The following is a 19971-nucleotide window of genomic DNA, read 5'->3' on the forward strand; positions in this document are numbered from 1 at the left end:
ATCACAATAAACATGCTCCTAAAAAGGTATTACATGTATAATCACGACAAAAACAGACTAACAGAATAAGGCAACTTTCTTAAAATAATAATAAACCACAAATTATAGTTGATTTATAAATATCACTGCTTTTTAGTGAGGCCCCAGCAGTGGCTAGGGGCCAATGTTGCTTCACAAAAGTTCAAGGAGTCATGTGTGCTTCAGCCTTTTGAGTCATGTCTTCAGACCTGTAAATCTAACATTCTATGTACAGCATGTGATTGTTTTCAGAGTGCTTTAAATCTATATCTATATATAAATATATATTTGGATTTCAAACTGATCGTTTCGTTGTAGGTCCAAAGCTGCTTCCATTTTTTGTCTGCTGCTTTTCCTCGTTGCATTAAAAAAAAGCATCACTGCCATTTTCATTTCTATTGCACCTCCTGTGTTTCCCCACCGCAATAAATGCCATGCTAGAGATCTAAATATACATTACTCTTATCACTCTGTCTATCAAGTGACTAGTAATGAATATTACTATGAACACCAAATAAATAGCAAACTTAGTTTTTTAAATTGTGAGTCATGGCCCCTATGCAGTCAGTTAACTGAATGTCAGGCAGTCTAAAACAAAACTTCAAAGCCCATGAGCACCACAGAATGTGGCCACATAGCAAACAAACATGAGATAGTTACATGGTTGGAGGGCTGGAGATATAGAACATCTGGCAGGACATTACCTTGCATGTGCCCAACCCAAGTTCAATTATCTCTGGCACCATATATGGTCCCGTAAATCCCAAGAGTAATCCCTGAGCACAAGGTCAGGAATAAGTCCTGAGCACTGCTGGGTATGGCCCAGAATAACAATAAAGATCACTGTATATAAGTAATTAATGGCATATGATGCACATTTATTAATAACAGCAAAGAATGAAAAATAGTGATCATCAGTCAACAAACCACCCGCCCCCCGGGACAAAGGAATGCTATGTTACACCAAGAACTTTTAAAAAAATATGGCTTACAGGAACACAAGTTCAGCATGAAATCTTTTTCATTTTTGAGATCATATTCAGTGGTGTTCTGGGGCTACTACCAGTACAGTGGTGTTAGGGGTCTGTTCTGGTGACAGCCAGGGGATCGTATGGTACTAGAGAGTGAATCCAGCTCCCATAAACAGAGCATGTCCTTCACACCATTGCGCCATCTTTGCTGGTGCCCAACTTTTACAAATTCTTTGTTGTTGTTCTTCAGCAACACGCCACTACGCTCAAGGCTTACTCCTGGCTCCATGCTCAGGAATCACTGCTGGGCAGGACCATGCTTGCGGAATCAAAAATATTTTAATGGCAGGACATAGGTAACGGTGGAGCAACTCTTTACATGTGAGAACCTGGGTTTTATGTTCTTTAGCACACAGTATATATATGAATATATATTTATATGCTTGCTTTTTCATCAGATTTGATATGCCAATTATTTTGTTTATAGTCATGATATTCATGCCCTGAATATGAATAAGTTGGATGCAATTCAATGCATGATAAAAGTATTAGAAACAAGAGAACATATTTGAAAGTAGACCTAGATAAACTAAAGCAGAACAATTACATTTGAAAAATCGATGCTACTCAACCTTTTCATGCAAAAAGATCAAAGAATGACAGGACCTCGTATTAAAAGTGCTTTTAAGGGTCAGAGACCTAATACATAGAGAAGGCAATCGCCTGCAATGCCTGCGACCAGTTTGATCCCCGACATCTCATAAAGTCTCCGAGGACAGCCAGAAAAGGTCCCTGAGAACAGAGGCAAGAGTAAGCCATGAGCATAGTTGGGTGTGAGCCAAAATAAATAAAAGTGTAAAGCACTAATTATGATCACTCAATTATAAGTTTTTAAGTCATCCGTAGGAGTTAATTTTTCAGAGAGAAAATCAACTTTCGAGTGGGCTTGGTTTTCTCTGAGCAAGGCTTTCCTTTCACTTCCTTTCCTTGGGCCTCTCTTCCCCAGAAAGAGGGTGGCTCTAACCTGAGAGCTTTCTGGAAGACACTTTGCTAGGGGTTGTGATCCCGCATTCCTCCACAAAGTGGAATTTTTTGCTCCGACTTCCCATGCACTTGCACCTCCAGAACGATCCATCTGCCTTAGAAAAATCCTTGTGCTCTAAACAGAACACGGGCAAGTTTTCAAGTCTGTTCTGGTACCTCGAGAAAAATGCTTTTTGTTGTCGGTTTCTAAACCAACCAACAACAACATGCCAGAATCCTGTTTCTGTTTGTTTCAAAGGTGGGGGGACGTGCGGGGTGCAGGAAACCCGAGGTCTGATCATCTCGCCTTTCCTTCACCTTGGTCTTTCGACTGTGGAGCTTTAGTCAAACGGAGGAGCCCGGGGGGGGTTCATTTCTGGGGGGGCTAGGAAGGGTTCCCGCGTTTGTGCCCAGCGGCAAAGGGCAGAAGTTCCCGAAGCGCCGCGGATCGGCTGATGCTGCGCTTTCCCGAAGCCCGGGAGTTGCTAGGAGTTGCTCGGGCCCCCCCAAGTGCGAGGACGCGGGGCTGGGGGCGCGCCGGCGGGGGGAGAGGAAGGCAGGTGGGGCGCCGCCACCTGAGTCCGCCTCGCTCCCAGCCCGGGGTACCCCGGAACGTCGGTGCACCCCCGCCCCCGCGCGCAACGATCTGGGGGTGCAGAAGCGCCCGCTGCGGGCGGGGTGCGGTGCGGTGCGGTGCGGTGAGGTGAGGGGGGGACTTACCTGGGCCCCGAGCGGCGGCGCCCACAGGCTCAGCGCCCGCAGGAGGAAGGCCAGGGCCAGGCGGGCTCCACGCGCCCCCATCCCGCCGCAGCCTCGCGCCCGCGGACAGAAAGTTCGAGAAAGCAAGCAAGCAAGCCAGAAAGCCAGCCAGAGCGGGCGGGATCCCTCCGCGGGGCCGGCGCGGGAGGGGTTCCCGGGGGAGGGCACCACTCCGCAATCGGGGCGCTCGGCCGCCGGCGCTCACGCCGCCTTGCGGAACACTTGCCCCCTCTCCGCGGCCCCCACTCTCCCGGTCGCCGGGGGGTCCCAACCCCCGAATTGGGGCCTGGGCGGGGACTACTTTTCCTAGCGGAGGACTAGAAGGGGACCCTGCAGGCTGGGAGGGGTGGTTAATGATTAGATGCAAATTGTCATCACTGTGCTCTGGGCTGCTGGGATTTTTCATTTATTTATTTAGTTATCATTGTTTTTTTTGTTTTGTTTTGTTTTGTTTTGTTTTGTTTTTGGCTTCCCACAGGTCGCCAGGCTGACTTCGTAGCTATCTACAATTTTTTTATGACATCTCAAAATGTTACAGTCAACTATCTCCTCTGGTTGAATTATCTGAATAAATGAAAAAGTAACAAAGAAACTTCCTCTCTGTGTGTCAAAACATGTGTGCATTTGTGTATTTTTGTGTGTGTTTGTCTTTAGGATTTGGGACCATTCGGTTGACTTCAGTACTTTTATAGGACACCTTTTCATTGACCTACATTGAATATCATAATTAGTATTTGACCACTCCCATGGAAAACATATCAGGGCGAGTGAGGGTAAATGAAGTAGGGAACCTACCTTCCATGAAGCCCACCTGCATTCCATCATAGGCATCCCGTATACACACCCTGAGCAATGCCAGCAGTAATTCTTGAATACAGAGCCAGGAATAACCTCTCAGCATCGCTTGGTGTGACCGAAAATCTGAAAAGAAAAACAGAAAAAAATGGAGAACAAAAAACTACAAAAAAAAAGCACGTTAAAGATATTAAACCAAGTGGAAGATAGATGTGTATTAGGTAAACTCAGAACTACAAACTAAATAAATAGTACGATTTTCTTTACCACAAACACATAATTAGAAACATGCATGGAGTTGATGGGCATTGAATGAACATCTCCAAATAAACTTTGATATTTTTACTTATTACTGCATAATGTTGTTTTTGATAAAAATGCTATTGGTTATTAACATAAAACAGAATCCACTTTTAGCAAAATGTGGATTCTCTCTTTTATTTTGCTTTTTCCCAGTTTTTCTTTGCACAATGTGATTTACAATACTATTAGCTTTTAAGCATACTATATTCCAACACTACACACACTAGCTCCATGTCAGCGTTCCATGATTATATGATTCTAGATATACATACAGATATATATAAATAGTCAAGTACCGTTAGAGCCAGGTAGTACTTCATGTAGCCATTCAGAGTGTCTTTGAAGGATTGGTTGAAGAATCCCTCAGCATTCTATCATGTCAGATTCTATTATGGCATTTTCTATTATGTCAGATTCTAGAATTTAGAATCAACCTTTGGGATCTTACCACTCAACAGGCCACTTCCCAACATCCCCAAGACTTTAGTGCAAAATCAATTATTAGAACACATGTTGTCAGGGCGACTTTGAGAGCCCATTTATGTAATGTCAAAGTTCTATCTCTTAATCCATTTATGTATTAATTCAGTATTTATAGCAGTGAATGTATGATGTAAATGATTGTTTTTCTCAATACTGCTTGCACCTTTGTGTAGAGATGTTAGTGAACCTTGCATGCCAATGAGTGAGAATGTCCGGCTCCGAGAGGCATCTGAAATCTGACCCTTGGCCAAGGTAAAGGAATGATTAATGGGATCAGGCCCCCCTGCCCCCAATTCCTTGCTCTGCTGTGGCTGCAACTGTCTTTGGAGTGTTGCAAGTTGCAGGGAGCCCCGCTGAGCGTCTTCCTCTTTGGGATACTTCGTTTCTAGGAGCTCACTTTAGTTTCTTCCTAAAATAGCCTTTTCGCCCTAATACTTGATCTCCAGAATGAGGAAGCAGCTGCCTCTTATCATCAGTGAGACCCTAATAAACTGGGGGGCTGTAAAGTACTTTAGCAATTGCTCCAGGGATCCCGCTTAGAAGGAGTCACAAGCATGCACCCTCGGTTACTGCCCCCCAACCCCGAATTGCTCTCCTCTTTTCTACTTTGGGCTACTTTACTAGACCAAGTCTATCCTTAAAATTCTATTATAGAAAAAGGGGGGGGCTGCAGCAGAAAAGGGGTCGATGGTTTATGGACAGATTCGGGACTCAGGGCTTCTATATCATTGTTATTATCCCTACTCAGGTTGTGGCTGTTCCTCGTGCCCGTGGAAAGGGGAGAAGCGATGAGTCTTTTCTACTCCACCTCTTTCCCTTCTTGTCCTTTGACTCCTCCTCATCCCCTCATCACACCTCTTGTGTTGGGGGGGTTTGATGAAGAGTTGCACAGTGAAAGGGAGTCCTCCTCCTTTCTCATTCTAGTGTCAGTAAATGGTATCCAGTTAATGTATTTGAGACAGGGGCATCTCCTGTCTCATAAAGGGTTCAGAAAACAATAGGAGATAGAGGAAACCAGAGGCACACGTTTCTGAACCTCTTCCTGGAAGGCTTGAGATGACTGACAAATATTTGTTGCCTTTCTTTGCTTGGCTCTCCAAGGCAGAAAAAACATCATGATTTGTTCCTGGTCTACAAGAACCGGAATTGGCATACAAGTTGGAGAGTGGTGGAGAACATGAGGAGAGGGACTTGAAAGTTTTCTGAAAGGTAGGAAATTACCAGATACTAGGTGACAATATCTGGATTCTTTTTAACTATCTGAATTGATAACATTAGATGATGTTCAGTGTCTGCATGATGTTTCATTTTACTGGTTGTCTTATCAGAAAATTGAAAGTTACATTGGTTCAAATATAAAAAAATATCAATTTTTGACTTTTAGGACTTTACATAGCATACATCAAATCAGCTAGAAACTGCAGGTTAAGGAATTTTTGTAGGTATCTCATCAAGAAAAATTCAATGATGCCAAGAAAATAAAGATATCTTCAATGGAATTGCTGGGACAATCTTAACCAATAATCAGATACTGCGATTTTCTAGTGTCATTGGCTATGTAAACTAGCATTAACAAACTTAATTTGAGTTCAAATATAAAGTTGTTCAATTATTAAATATTATTTTGTTATATTATTATTATTTTTTTTTTTTTTTGCTTTTTGGGCCACACCTGTGACGCTCAGGGTTACTCCTGGCTATGCGCTCAGAAGTTGCTCCTGGCTTCTTGGGGGACCATATGGGACGCCGGGGGATCGAACCACGGTCCGTCCTAGGCTAGCGCAGGCAAGGCAGGCACCTTACCTCCAGCGCCACCGCCCGGCCCCTGTTATATTATTTTTAAAAAATTATCAACAGCCAAAGCCATGAAGTAAATTTTAGATGCCTAAAGAGCAGGTTGCAACCTCACACTGAAAAAGTAGTCTTAAATGGATTTCTTTATGAAATACTGTCAGTAAATATTTTATTTGTATCAGACTTTATATTTATTGAACTGGGATTACATTAAAAAGTTCTGACATGAAAAGTGGTTGTAAGTGGAAAAAAATTAGGAAGACCTGAACTAGACTTTATAAATATATTTGTTTGGGGAGTTTTGACGATTTTGGTTATTTAAATCTATCTCCTATTTTATCAGATTTTAGATTTTGTCTACACCCAGCAATGCTCAAGGCTTACTTCTGGCTCTGTGCTCAGAAATCACGCCTAGTAGTGCTCTGGGTACCTTATGTGCTGCTGACAATTGAATCCAAGATAGCCAGTGCAAGCCAAGTGTTCTACCCATTGTACTATCTCTTCACTCCCAATAGTTTTATCTTGGAGATAAACTATTACCTTTAATAGTTTAAAAGTTTTAAGTATTATTTATAGGACCATACTGACTTGAAGCTAGTATATTTACCAACCACTGTCACTAAAAAAATGGATTAGTCTAGTCATATGTCTTTATGAAAGTACCAGAATAAAGTTAAATAATGTGTCTCAGAGGAAAATGATTATTTTATAACATCTAGAATTTTAATATCCTATGACTCTTAACTTGGAGCATTAAGCTTAAATTTATAAATGGATAAATAGAGATCTTGATCTAGGGTTTTATGCATTTTTTCTAAATGATTCTTCCAGCCTACAATCTTAGTTATGTATTATGTAGAGGCTCAGTACTACATTTATTAAAAAATGAGAGGTTTTGATTAGTTAACATTTTGTCTGGGAAATTAGTCACCTGTAAAAATGTTGTGCTGCAGCAGATACACTCCAGCAAACTTTTATACCCTCCAGAATACCCCCAGCAACAAAAACTCAGACAGACACCAACTTAACATACTCAGTGTGCAATGGGGAACATAATAAATCATTCCAGACATTGAGAAACTTCCCAAACGTTGACTTATTTCTCTTGATATCATTATAAGCTATGTGGAGACAATGTGCTCAATTCTTAGAAATATTGAAATGTGTCTCCAAAGTCAAGCCCTGCTTTGGTATGTGTGTTTTAGTCTTTGCAATTTCACTTGCTGCAGTAACCTGGTAAGACTGAATTAAACCCTCAAAACCATTGAGAATATTATGGGATTTGCCATTTTTTAAATCCAAATCTTCTTTCTTCACCAGTTATTTACTTTTGCATATTACATTAGATATTGTGAAGCTATTTTACACTTTTGGGAAAAGGCAAAGAGAAATATCGTTCTCAGAATATGGTTTTTCTAATAAAAAGTTGTTTTTCCTCTCTTTTTTATATTAATATATTTATTTAAACACCTTGAATACAAATACGATTGTACTTGGGTTTCAGACATGTAAAGAACAGCCCACCTCACCAGTGCAACATTCCCATCACCAATGTCCAAAATCTCCCTCCTCCCTACTCCACCCCCACCTGTACTCTAGACGGGTTTTCTAATTCCCTCATTCATTCTCATTGTTGTTATGATAGTTCTCAGTGTAGTTATTTCTCCACTCTTTGTGGTGAGCTTCATGGCATGAGCTGGACCTTCCAGCCCTGCTCTCTTTGTCTCTGAGAATTATTGCAAAAATGTCTTTTATTTTTATTAAAACCCATAGATGAGTAAGACTATTCTGTGTCATTCTCTCTCCCTCTGACTTTTTACACTCAGCATAATAGATTCCATATACATCCATGTATAGGAAAATTTCATGACTTCATCTCTCCTAATGGCTGGAGGACCATATGACAGGCTAGGGAACACGTCTATGTCATCTGTATGCAAGGTGAAAGCCCTATCCACAGTACTATTGCTCTTGTTCCTATCCTAAAATCGTAAAGATGACTTTTTACTTGTTTAAACTTCCCATGGGGTTAAGGTATAAACTTTGGAGTATGTTTGCCTCTCATTTACCAGCTATTGATGTTAGGTTAGGCTTGAAGCTTCTTTTTGTCTGTTTCCCTATCTGAAAACTCATTATTTTATTTATGCATTTGGTTTATTTGTTTATTTTTATGGTTTGGGATTCACACTCAGTGGCACCCAGAGTTCCCTGGCTCTGCACCCAGGAACTCTTCCCTAACTACTCAGTCTAAAGTCTGTTCCATGGAAATATACACAGGTCCCAACTTTTTTGTGGTTTCGGTTTACTATCTGCTTCGTATCGTAAAGTAGAATCTTTGATTCATCTACTCTGAATGAACTTTCTACGAATTTGACTTCGACATTTTAGCAATAAAAACGGAAGGATTCTGAATTTTAATGAGTCTGGATTTTTAGTTAAATTTAGAACACTGGTTATAAACATAGAAGTCCAGAATGAGATAGTGACATTTAGAAATCATTACTGTTAACTTAACCTGGACTTCATGATAATCACAGAATCAGATGCTTAATAGGGAAATAATAGTTGATTCAAACAAATAAGTTTATAAAGTGGCATGCTTTATTAAAGCATATGTACTTTATTATCTAAAATGACCTGATTTATATATATTTATATAATCTATATATATAAATTGTATGATAACCTTAACCAGAATATAAACTTCCATGAGGCTAGGGAATTTCCCTGCCCTATTCACTAATTACACTGTGCATAATAGCCATACTGTCTTGCATGTTATCTGGCAATGCTTAATATGTGAGAATTGTATAAACAAACACAATAGCTCTGTTTTCTGAAACAAAAGCCAGAATACCTCTTCTGTCAAAGAATCTTGAATGTATGCTTCAAGACTTACAAAAACACTGATTTTGGGGACTGAGCAGTGGCACAAGTTGTAGGGTATCTGCCTTGCATGTGCTAGACTAGGATTAGGACAGACCTTAGTTCTATCCCCCAGTGTTTCATATGGTCCCCCAAGCCAGGAGCAATTTCTGAGAGCATAGCCAGGAGTGACCCCTGAGTGTCACCTGGTGTGGCACCAAAACCAAAACAAAACAAACAAATAAAACCACTGATATTCTTTGATCTGAGAAATGTGAAATTTCTTACATATTGATAACAAGTAGAGATAAGACAGAGATTGTCATTTGTGGCATGGAAAAATTAAGCATATGATCTCTGAATGCTATTGTGTCTAAACAATCATTATAAAATGACCCATTTGATCATTCTCTCCTCTTCCTACCTATCTCCTGGTCACTTATATCCCAATAAATATGGCTTTGTCACTTTTACTATAATTTCCAAACAGCACATTAGCACACAGTATATATACAATAATTATATATTATATGAATAAGCTTTTATATTTTCTTTAGTATTACAAATTTTATGTCAGTGAGGTATGGAAGAAAAACATCAACTTTCATCAGAAGTGACCATATTTTAAAAATATCTTCTCTATAAGAATTTACTGGGTTTGTTGCTTCTATTACAAAATATTTTAAAAATTATATTTAAAAAACACATCAAATTTCAGAAAATTTGTACAGAAAATTATTAGATTTTTCCATCACTGCTTTGCCACTTTACATGTATTGCAGGTTTTATTTTCGATCTATAATAGTAATAGATTTCTGTTCCATTTTGTTGTTGTTGTTGTTCTTGTTTTTTGGGCCACACCCGGTGATGCTCAGGGGTTACTCTGACTATGAGCTCAGAAATAGCTCCTGGCTGGGGGGGACCATATGGGACGCAGTCCGTCCTAGGCTAGCGCGGGCAAGGCAGACACCTTACCGCTTGTGCCACCGCTCTGGCCCCAGTACCAAACTTTCTTTAATCTGTCCCTATATCTCCTAATCAAGAGAAATGATCTAATGTTGTTTTTCTAGAAAAAATCAATCTTTCATACTTTTGGGTGGTATCTGGGTTGGTCACTTTTAGAAAGGATTTATTGTTTTGCCAATGACTATTGTACATACCTGAGCAAGTAAGTAATATCCCTGAATGCCAGTGTGCATGTCTGCATAAAGAACAAAAACCAAACAAATAGTAAAGCACCTGACTCACCCAGGAAGTGTAATTATTAAATAAGATAAAAAAAATACCCCAAAGGGGGGCTGGATTTGTTTAAATCCAAAAATAAAATCTAAAATATAATACTCGAAATGCTTAGCATGTGAATAATAAATGTTAGGCCCTGTTTCCTTTTATTATCTATACCATTGTTTCAAGTAATGTTCTACCACTCTTTCCAATGCTATTTATTCTCTAATAGGTTATCATATCTAATGAGGCCTAAAAAGCATCTTACAGACATCTTAGCAAATCAAGTGTTCCTGTATATCTAAGACATTTTTGTGGCAGAGACAAGTGGGAATAGGCTATCTCTTTGGCCTCATTTTCTTTATAACCACATTATAACCACTGAATAACCATAGGAATAATTAGAATTTACTACTATAATGTTTGAGATTGAGCTCATATAATTCCCAATACACCCTTTAGTGCTACTTATTGTTATTATCACTATTTTACAGATGAGGAAAAGGAGGCTGAGAGATCTGGTAATGCACTTAAGGTCACACAGATGCGATAAAATGCAGAGCCAAGTCTTAAACCAATGTTTGACCCCCATATCACTGCCTCTGAGCTCAGAATAAGAAGTTATTACTGTCTAGAGAAGTCCAGTTCTCCCATTCTAAAGATGAAGAACTGAAGTCTGGTATGAGAGTGAGATGCTCCAGTTCACTAAAAGGAAGAACGAAGCATTAGTTCGTTCAATTTGCTCTGCAGTTTTTAAAGTAACACAGCCTGGTTGGAAGCAAATATATTTCACTCCTCCACTTAAACCAGTGGATAATGACTCTGCTGAATTGGAGGGGGACGTTTAATCTTTTTGTGCTTAACAAATGAGCTTTCTGTAGGGTGAGAGTAAAGCTCTGGTTTAAAACATCTGCCAAATTCCATGGTACAAATACTCCCAGTAAGGCTGATTTCAAGCTCTGAGTGTGCTGTTGCTGAATGCAGGGTTGAGGACTACACATAGTACAAATTCTTGAACTAATGCATGCTGTCTTCCGTACTCTACAGCTTCCATCTTTGTACAAAATGACAAATCAGAATCTGGATTATTTTTCTTGCCTCAGTGGTTATAAAGAAAATGAGGCCAAAGAGCTAGAACAGGCATTAGGGCTTTGTCTTACATACAACCAGCCTGCTTTCTCACTTGACACTGCATCGTCCCCAAGCGCTGCCAGGAGTCACATGAAGTAGAGAGGTGGGAGTAATCCGTGAGAACTAATGGTTGTGGCCCACCAACCACCAAAGTAGGTAAAATATGAGGGTTTTCTATGTGATAGGTTTCTGATAAACAGTTTAATTTGCATTCTGGCCAAGTCTCAGAACTTAAGGCTGGCTCTATTATTGATGGTGAGCCCCTGCCAAGGGTATCTCTTGATTATTATAAAATCTATTTTTACCAAAAGGTGTCTGAAAATACTGTCATGTTCTATGTTTAAAAATGCGATTCCCATTTTTTTAATTTTATATTTAAAATTGAAGAACAATGTACATAAGAAGTTATTTGTTAGACTGGCAAGAGCATAATGGGCTGAGCTATTCTTGCATCAAGAAGTCCAGGTTGATACCTGGCAACATGTATTGCTCTGAAAACTGTCTCAAGTGACCTCTTGTTTTGAAGTCCCTGAACATTACTAGGTATAGTCTAGAAACAAAAAAATGGCTTTGTTTCTATTTCTTTCTTTCTTTCTTTTTCTTTCTTTTTCTTTCTTTCTTTCTTTCTTTCTTTCTTTCTTTCTTTCTTTCTTTCTTTCTTTCTTTCTTTCTTTCTTTCTTTCTTTCTTTCTTTCTTTCTTTCTTTCTTTCTCTTTCTTTCTTTGTTTGTTTGTTTGTTTGTTTGTTTATTTATTTATTGGTTTTAGGGTCACATCCGGCAGCTCTCAGGGGTTACTCCTAGCTCTACACTTAGAAGTCGCTCCTGGAAGGCTCAGGGAACCATATGGATGTTGGGATTCGAACCACCGACCTTCTGCATGCAAGGTAAATGACCTACCTCCATGCTATCTCTCCGGCCCCTCTATTTATTTTTATTTAAAAATTGTATTGAATCACGGTAAGATACAGAGCTAGAATTCTTGATGTTTGAGTTTCAGTCATACAATGTTCCAACACCCATCTCTTCACCAATGTACAGTTCCCACCACAAATGCCTTCAGTATGATGGATATCACTTTACCTCCTTTTAACACTCAGATCTTATCCAAAATGATCATTTCCAACTACCATTGTCATAGTTGTCCCTTCTCTTTTATATCTGGACATTCTTTTCTCCCACCAGTCTGTGCCAAGCTTCCTACTATAGACCAGTTCTCTGGTTCTTATTTCTATTGTCCTTGGGTATTATTCTCATAGAGTGCTTTTTATATCTCCCAAATTAGCATGATCATTCTACATCTTTCCATCTATGTCACTCAACATGATACTCTTAGTATCTAAATTTCATGAATTCACTTTTCCTATCTGCTATATATTATTCTATTTTGTAATTATACCATAGTTTTTTTATCCACTCATCTGTTCTCAGGCACTTGGGTTGTTTCCAGAGTTTGGATATTGTGGATAGTGCTGCAATGAACATATGATTGTAGATAACTTTTCTGCATTGTATTTTTGGGACCCTGGATTGTATTCCCAGGGGTGGTATCGCTGGGCTATATGAAGGGCAATGTCTAGTTTTTTGAGGAATGGCCATATGGTTTTCCAAGAAGCTTGGCCAGTCTACACTTCTACCAGCAGTGCATGAGAGTCCCTTTCTCCTTATATCCATCCAGCACTGGTTGTTATTGTTCTTTTAGCTGTGTGCCAGTTTCTGCGGTGTGAAATATCTTGTTTTAATTTTTAAATGTCTGCAACAGAGCTTGGATAAAGCAATTGTCCTGTATGCAGTCATCCGGTTTGATTCCTGTACCATATATAGCCCATGCCGTGCCAGAAATAAACCCTGAGTGCAGAGCCAGGAATAATTTTGAGCATTTTGGGTGTTGCCAATAAATGTCTACAAAACTAACTTTTAGAACACAATATAATCAATGGGATACATGTTAAGTTTAGGAAATGTAGAAAATACAAATAAAATAATAGGTAAATTATGTTATAAACATGGCTGACAAGTTATATATCCTTTCAGTGTATAGTGTAATATTTTACCTTCTGTGCATTTAGAGTCTTAAAACTGCTCTACTGTAAAATAAATCCATCTATAAAATGAAAAGATATCACAGACCATTATCTTCCTGATAAAGTTTCTGCTACTTAAATTGTATTCACCGAAGCAGTATGTTAGCTTTATTTAGGCATTTGAAGATAATATTACTAAAGACCAAGTGATAGTTTCAGCTCATTCCAATCTGTAGATTACAGCACGCACAAAGGCTTTCTCAGTTATAACTGCAACTGTACTGATACGGAGGTTTGTTGGGACCTGCCTCTGAGACTCAAAATACCAACCTATCAACCCCCTCCTGCATTCTTTTATTGCTATAGCTTGCCTGGCCTGCCTGTTGCTTGTTTCCTGCTGCCTTCAGCTCAGCATCATTGTCTAATTGGTGCTTTGGGTTGCTTTAATGGGTTTTCTTCTGCCTTCACTACTGGGGTTTACCTCACTTTAGCTCAACATACACCATACTGATCGGGTATCCTGGGGCATTCATCCTTCACACATGTCCAGCACAGTTGGATGCTACTAGCATACTATAGTTCTCTCAATTTAATGTGTCCAGTTTTCATAAGGGAAAGTTAGAAAACTTATACCAGGACTTTTAATCAAGTCAAAGCATAATAGTCTTAGAGCTAATCTCATTAATGCTGGTCATTTATGCTTGAATTGATAGCTATAGTTCAGCTTTTATTAATTTAGTCCAACATGTATCTATCTGCCTTGTTCACAATTCCAGATCATGCTCTTCTGTCTGTTTCAGAAGATATGTTTTATTTAGATAAACTCTAATTATGTCCATTTTCAACTGTTTTGATAATTTTTGACAAATTTTTGAAAATAAGTAGTAAAGTTCACTCTTCATTGTTACATACTTAAATCATCTGAAAATAGATGTTTCATTAATAAAACCTTATAGGATGGGGAGATGAGGAAGGGACATACTACTTAAGGTTTTATTTAAGTATGAATTAAAAACAAGTAGGACAGGGGCCGGAGACATAGCATGGAAATGAGGTGTTTGCCTTTCATGCAGAAGGTCGTTGGTTCTAATCCCGGCATCCCATACGGTCCCCCAAGCCTGCCAGGAGCGATTTCTGAGCCCTGGAGCCAGGAGTAACCCCTGAGAGCTGCCAGTGTGACCCAAAAACAAAGACAAAAACAAACAAACAAAACCAAGTAGGACAACTTTTGTTTACTTGGAAGGCTTAAAGCTATGTAAAAAAGCAACCTTCAGAGGGAAAAAGGATCCCCACCATAGATATATGAGGTATTCTATTTTGGAGTAAATGCTTAATTCTGAGTTGTATCTATTAGTAATGTAATTAGTAATAACATATATCCTCATTTCTCCCCATGGTTAGTTAATATTCATCTATGGAACAGGCCTAGTTTGCTATTAGTTTCATGTGAAATAGAAATATAAGCCAAACCCAGTCAAATACTTGCATCTTATACTTTTGTTTTTCCTTTAAAAATCTCATTAAACCTGATGGAGGAAAAGGAATATTTTTTACAGAGATGTGATATCTGAGGCATTTACCTGGATCCTCAAAATCCCAGCTGCAAATAAATGCAAATAAATGTCAATTCTAAGTCAAAAGATCTTGAATTAGAAATACATGATGGTTGATCATAAAAAACAATATTAATTTAAAATTCTTTTCTCACAAATAATCTGGGACTTAACTATTGATGGTATGCCTTTTAATGTGCTAATCAAACTACTCAAGAAAAATTCAAAAATATTTTTGAGATTTAAAAATATACATGCCTTCTCGAATGTGTAATTCTGAGCTTCAACAAAATTTAACTTCTATGTGTAGTCCTAAACTCAGATTCTTCCAAGAATGAAGAAAACAAGCTCTTCCTTGTTGTTTATTCTTGGGTGTGAGGTGAGAGGTCCAGGACTACTTTGTTCTTTGGCTAGAATCACTAGTTTACTAAATAAAGGAGTTTGAAATCTTTAGTCTGCTTGTTCAAAGTAAAAGGCAAAGGGCAACTTTTCCTTCAAGTACATTCTAAACAGATAACAGCCTTTGTGATGTTTCTATTGAGCACTTTAGACATGACAGGCATGGCCTGGATCTTTAGTGGGGTGGGTTTGGGACCACGTCTAGTAGTACTCAGGACTTACTCCTGACTTTGTGCTCAGGAATCATTTCTGGCTGCACCAAGGGTCGTCTATATGTGGTTCCAGAGATCAAACCAGAATCAGCTACATGTGAGGCATGCACCTAACCCACTGTAGTATCTCTTTAGCTTCTGTCCTCAAGTGCTAGATGCAGTCCAAGTCAAAATAAAACCTTATTTTTCAGAACGAAGTTGATTTTATTCTTCAAGTTTTATCAAATGGACACAGCAATTGGTAAAGTGGATCTTTACAGAGAGCGCTTATGAAAAAATATCAAAAGTAGAGCTTTTATATGTTATCACTACCATTTGAGAATAGACATTTCAGAATGTCTAATCAATTTCACTATTGCAATTTCATCTCACATAATCACATTTGGTTACTAACACATTTGGCTAGGGATGTTTAAGTGGCCAACTTAACTGTGTGCGGTCAGCACTCACCTCTGCTTTTTAGGCTAGTTTGCCTTTGCAGCCAAAAAGACTGGAAAGTTATGCTCATTTTCAGCCTGATTTGGGATAGAAAGAAAGTCAAAATTTTATAACAATTATCTTAGTGCTTTAGTCACCTCTAACATTTAGCCCCTGAACATTTGTTGTCTGGATAATGAATGCTCTGTTTTCTATTTCAGTTAAGAGTTATTTCACCAAATGAAACCAAATCTCAAATTTTAGGTCTCAATTAATTCCCTGTCAAAATCATGTTCTCTGATAGCAAACTTCTAAGCTGTTATGTTTACAAATATATGTTTTTCACATGTTTGTTTTATTATTTTTCTCAAAATAAAGAGGCTATTTTGTAAGAAATAATATTCATTCTGTATCTAGACATCCCCATTTTTTGTACCAAAAAATGAACCTAGAGAAATTGATTCAATTTTTGCTGCCTGAGATGGTCATACTAGATCTTATCACATTGATGTCCTCTTAGTTCAAGCCAAATTTTAGTGGCTTACACATAGCAGATATTTATTCAGTTGAAACAAATCTACTGTGTAATCTTTGTTGGAAATTTCCAGCTTTTGTATATATAGTGGATGCTCAATAAACATAATGGATAATAATCTTCATTAGAATAGAATTTGTAAATAAGCATTTGTGCTTATGATGCATCTATTGAGACATAAATGCTTTGCTAGGAACACAGATTACTGCTGAAAAAATCATATTTCTCAATTTATACATTTAAAACAATTTAAAGCAAATAATCTAATAAACTATAAAGTTATTTATAAATAAAGTATTATTTATTTATTAATATAATGTATATAGTATATATAATATATAAAATTATTGTATATAATGTATAAAATATATAATAAATATAATTATTTATAAATTTATAATAAATCCATAATTTATTATACTATTAAATATTATTAAATATCTATACATAAAGTTTTAACAATATCTCTAATATACACTTCAACCTCTATTTTAGTACATATGCATAGAGATTTTTTATCTAATTGTAATTTAATTTCATAACAACTATATATTTTTTCAATTCTTTATAAATTTCATCACTATGATTTTTAAATTTGTCCTTAACAGAGTTGTAAGCATACAAAATTCCAAAACCAATTTCACCACCAGTATTAATGTTTTTATACCAATGGTGGTTTCCTCCCATCTTCTTGTCTGTCTCCTTAATAAATGCATTTTAGTCTAATTATTGTAGTTTGGGTCCCAATTACTGTATATTAATAGTCATATTGTTTTAAAGTTAGATAAGCCTTCCCCCAAATATTCAGCAGGTGTGGTCCAAAGAGCACTGCATTGCCAGCCCTGAGTAGTGAGTCATCTGCCCTGGTAGGCTAAGAGCTCTCTGTACCCCCCCACACACAGAGATAAAAGTAGACTTTCTTTTTTTATTTTTTATTTTTTATAATTATCTTTATCTAAACACCATGATTATAAACATGATTATAGTTGTATGATTACAGTCATGTAAAGAACACCCCTTTCACCAGTGCAACATTCCCACCTACAATTTTCCAGATCTCCCTCCTCCCCACCCCACCCCCTACACCTGTACTCGAGACAGGCTTTCTACTTCCCTCATTCATTCACATTGTTAGGATAGTTTTCAGTGTAGTCATCTCTCCAACTGCACTCATCACTCTATGTGATGAGCTTCATGTCATGAGCTGCACCTACCAGCCCTCATCTCTCTTGGCTCTGAGATACTGTTAAAAATGTCTTTCATTTTTCTTAAAGCCCATAGATGAGTGAAACCATTCTGCATCTTTCTCTCTCCCTCTGACTTACTTCACTCAGCATAATAGATTCCATGTACATCCATGTATAGGAAAATTTCATGACTTCATCTCTCCTGACGGCTGCATAGTATTCCATTGTGTATATGTACCACCGTTTCTTTAGCCACTCATCTGTTGAAGGGCATCTTGGTTGTTTCCAGAGTCTGGCTATTGTAAATAGCGCTGCAATGAATATAGGAGTAAGGAAGGGATTTTTGTATTGTATTTTTGTGTTCCTCAGGTATATTCCTAGGAGTGGTATAGCTGGATCGTATGGAAGCTCAATTTTCAGTTTGTGAAGGAATCTCCATATTGCTTTCCATAAAGGTTGTACTAGACGGCATTCCCACCAGCAGTGAAAAAGAGTTCCTTTCTCTCCACATCCCCACCAGCACTGCTTGTTTTCCTTTTTTGTGATGTATGCCAATCTCAGTGGCATGAGACTTTTTAATTATTATTCAAACTTCTACATTCTGAGCATTTTCTGCCACTCTTTTGCTTCATTAGAAGAGAAATCTCACATGGTTTTCATGATTGTCTATGCCATGCAGATTGGAATAATTTCAGTTCTTCAGAATGACCCATGTGGTCATTCCTGGACATGTACTTTTTCATTCAACTTCTCAGGGAAGAGAATATGAGCTTTTTTTAAAGTGTGAATATTGGACCACAATTGTTTACTTTAATTTTCAAATATATTTGAAAATAATATTTTATCAACAACATATTATTGTTAATCCGACTAACAGACAATGTGAGATATCTAAGCAATATTAGCTTTAAACACTTAAGAAAGAGAAGACCTTAGAGAATGGAAAATATTGCATGATCCTGGATTGGAAGAGTCAATATTGTTAAAATAACTATCCTACATAAGCTATTATATAGATTCAATGCAATTCCCATTCAATTTGCACTACACTTATCAAAGACATAGAAAAATCAATTAAAAAGTTAGTATGAGATCAGAAGATACCATGAACAACCCAAGCCCTATAAAAATAAGAAATATGGAGTCATTTTATTATCTTATTTGAAACTGTATTATACAGCTATCTTGATTAAAATTGCTTGGTACTAGAATAATATTAGGATCTCTGCTTATTGGGTCAGAATAGAATACCCTATGACAAAATCACATATATATGTCCAGTTAATTTTTGCATGTCATCATTGTTAATCTTCTCTGTATCATTCCAATTTTAATATATGTGCTGCCAAAGAGAGCACAATGTGGCCAGTTAATTTTTACAAAGAAGCTGAAAACATGAAATGGAATAAAGATGGCCTCTTTAATAAATGATGCTGGGAAAACTGGATGACTACATATGTAAGAAATTAAAACTTAATTTATTTCTCCTACCTTACACAAAAATCAGTTCAAAATTAAAGAACATGAGATTTGACCAGAAATTACAATGTACATTTAGGAAAATTTAAGGATAACACTCCAAGATTTGTATTTGAAAGGCATCTTCAGTGGTGTGATACTATTGGCTAAGGGAATAAATCCAAAATAAACAAATGGAAGTACATCGGATTAAAGACCTTTGGAATGGCAAAAGAAACAAGGACTAAAACTAAATATTTTCATCCAATACTTTAGTACAAACAAAGAACAACAAAAACAAATTCAAAAATCCTATCAATAAATGAGGAGAGAAAATGAACATACACCTCTCAAAGAAAGAAAAGCAAACTGACAATAGACACATGAAAAAAGTGCTCAGTCTCATATATTATTAGGGAAAGCCATAGCATTAGGGACATCTATGAGACTTTGTCTCACAGCAGTGAGAATGACACATATCATCAATAGTAGTAACAGGCTCATGTGTTGCCTGGCTACAATATGCCCTAGCACATGTTGCCTACATCTTCCTCCTGGTTTGAGTGCTTTCAGAATTCATGCTGTGTTTTGTACCAGGTTCTTTTTGCTTTTGGAAAAGACTACAATCTCCCTTGAGAGTGTTACTCTTTCTTACTATCTCCCTCCCCTTTCAGAGTACCTTACAATAAAAACCTTTTACTTCAAATATATTAGGAACAATTTGTGCTGCTGGGGAGGTGGTGAAAAGGAGCTCTCACTCACTTTTGGTAAAAGTTTTGTGTCTTTCAACCTGTATGGAGACCATTATAGAGTCCTCATAAA

At 37.7% G+C, this 19971-nt stretch overlaps 1 pseudogene; it reads right to left on the reverse strand.

Annotated features, from left to right (window-relative positions):
- Nucleotides 1–18958: 18958 nt before the first annotated feature.
- LOC125999613 (uncharacterized) lies at nt 18959–19049 on the reverse strand (annotated as a pseudogene).
- Between the last annotated feature and the right edge of the window lie 922 nt (nt 19050–19971).

This window comes from Suncus etruscus, chromosome X (assembly GCF_024139225.1).
Source record: "Suncus etruscus isolate mSunEtr1 chromosome X, mSunEtr1.pri.cur, whole genome shotgun sequence".
Taxonomy (NCBI): domain Eukaryota; kingdom Metazoa; phylum Chordata; class Mammalia; order Eulipotyphla; family Soricidae; genus Suncus; species Suncus etruscus.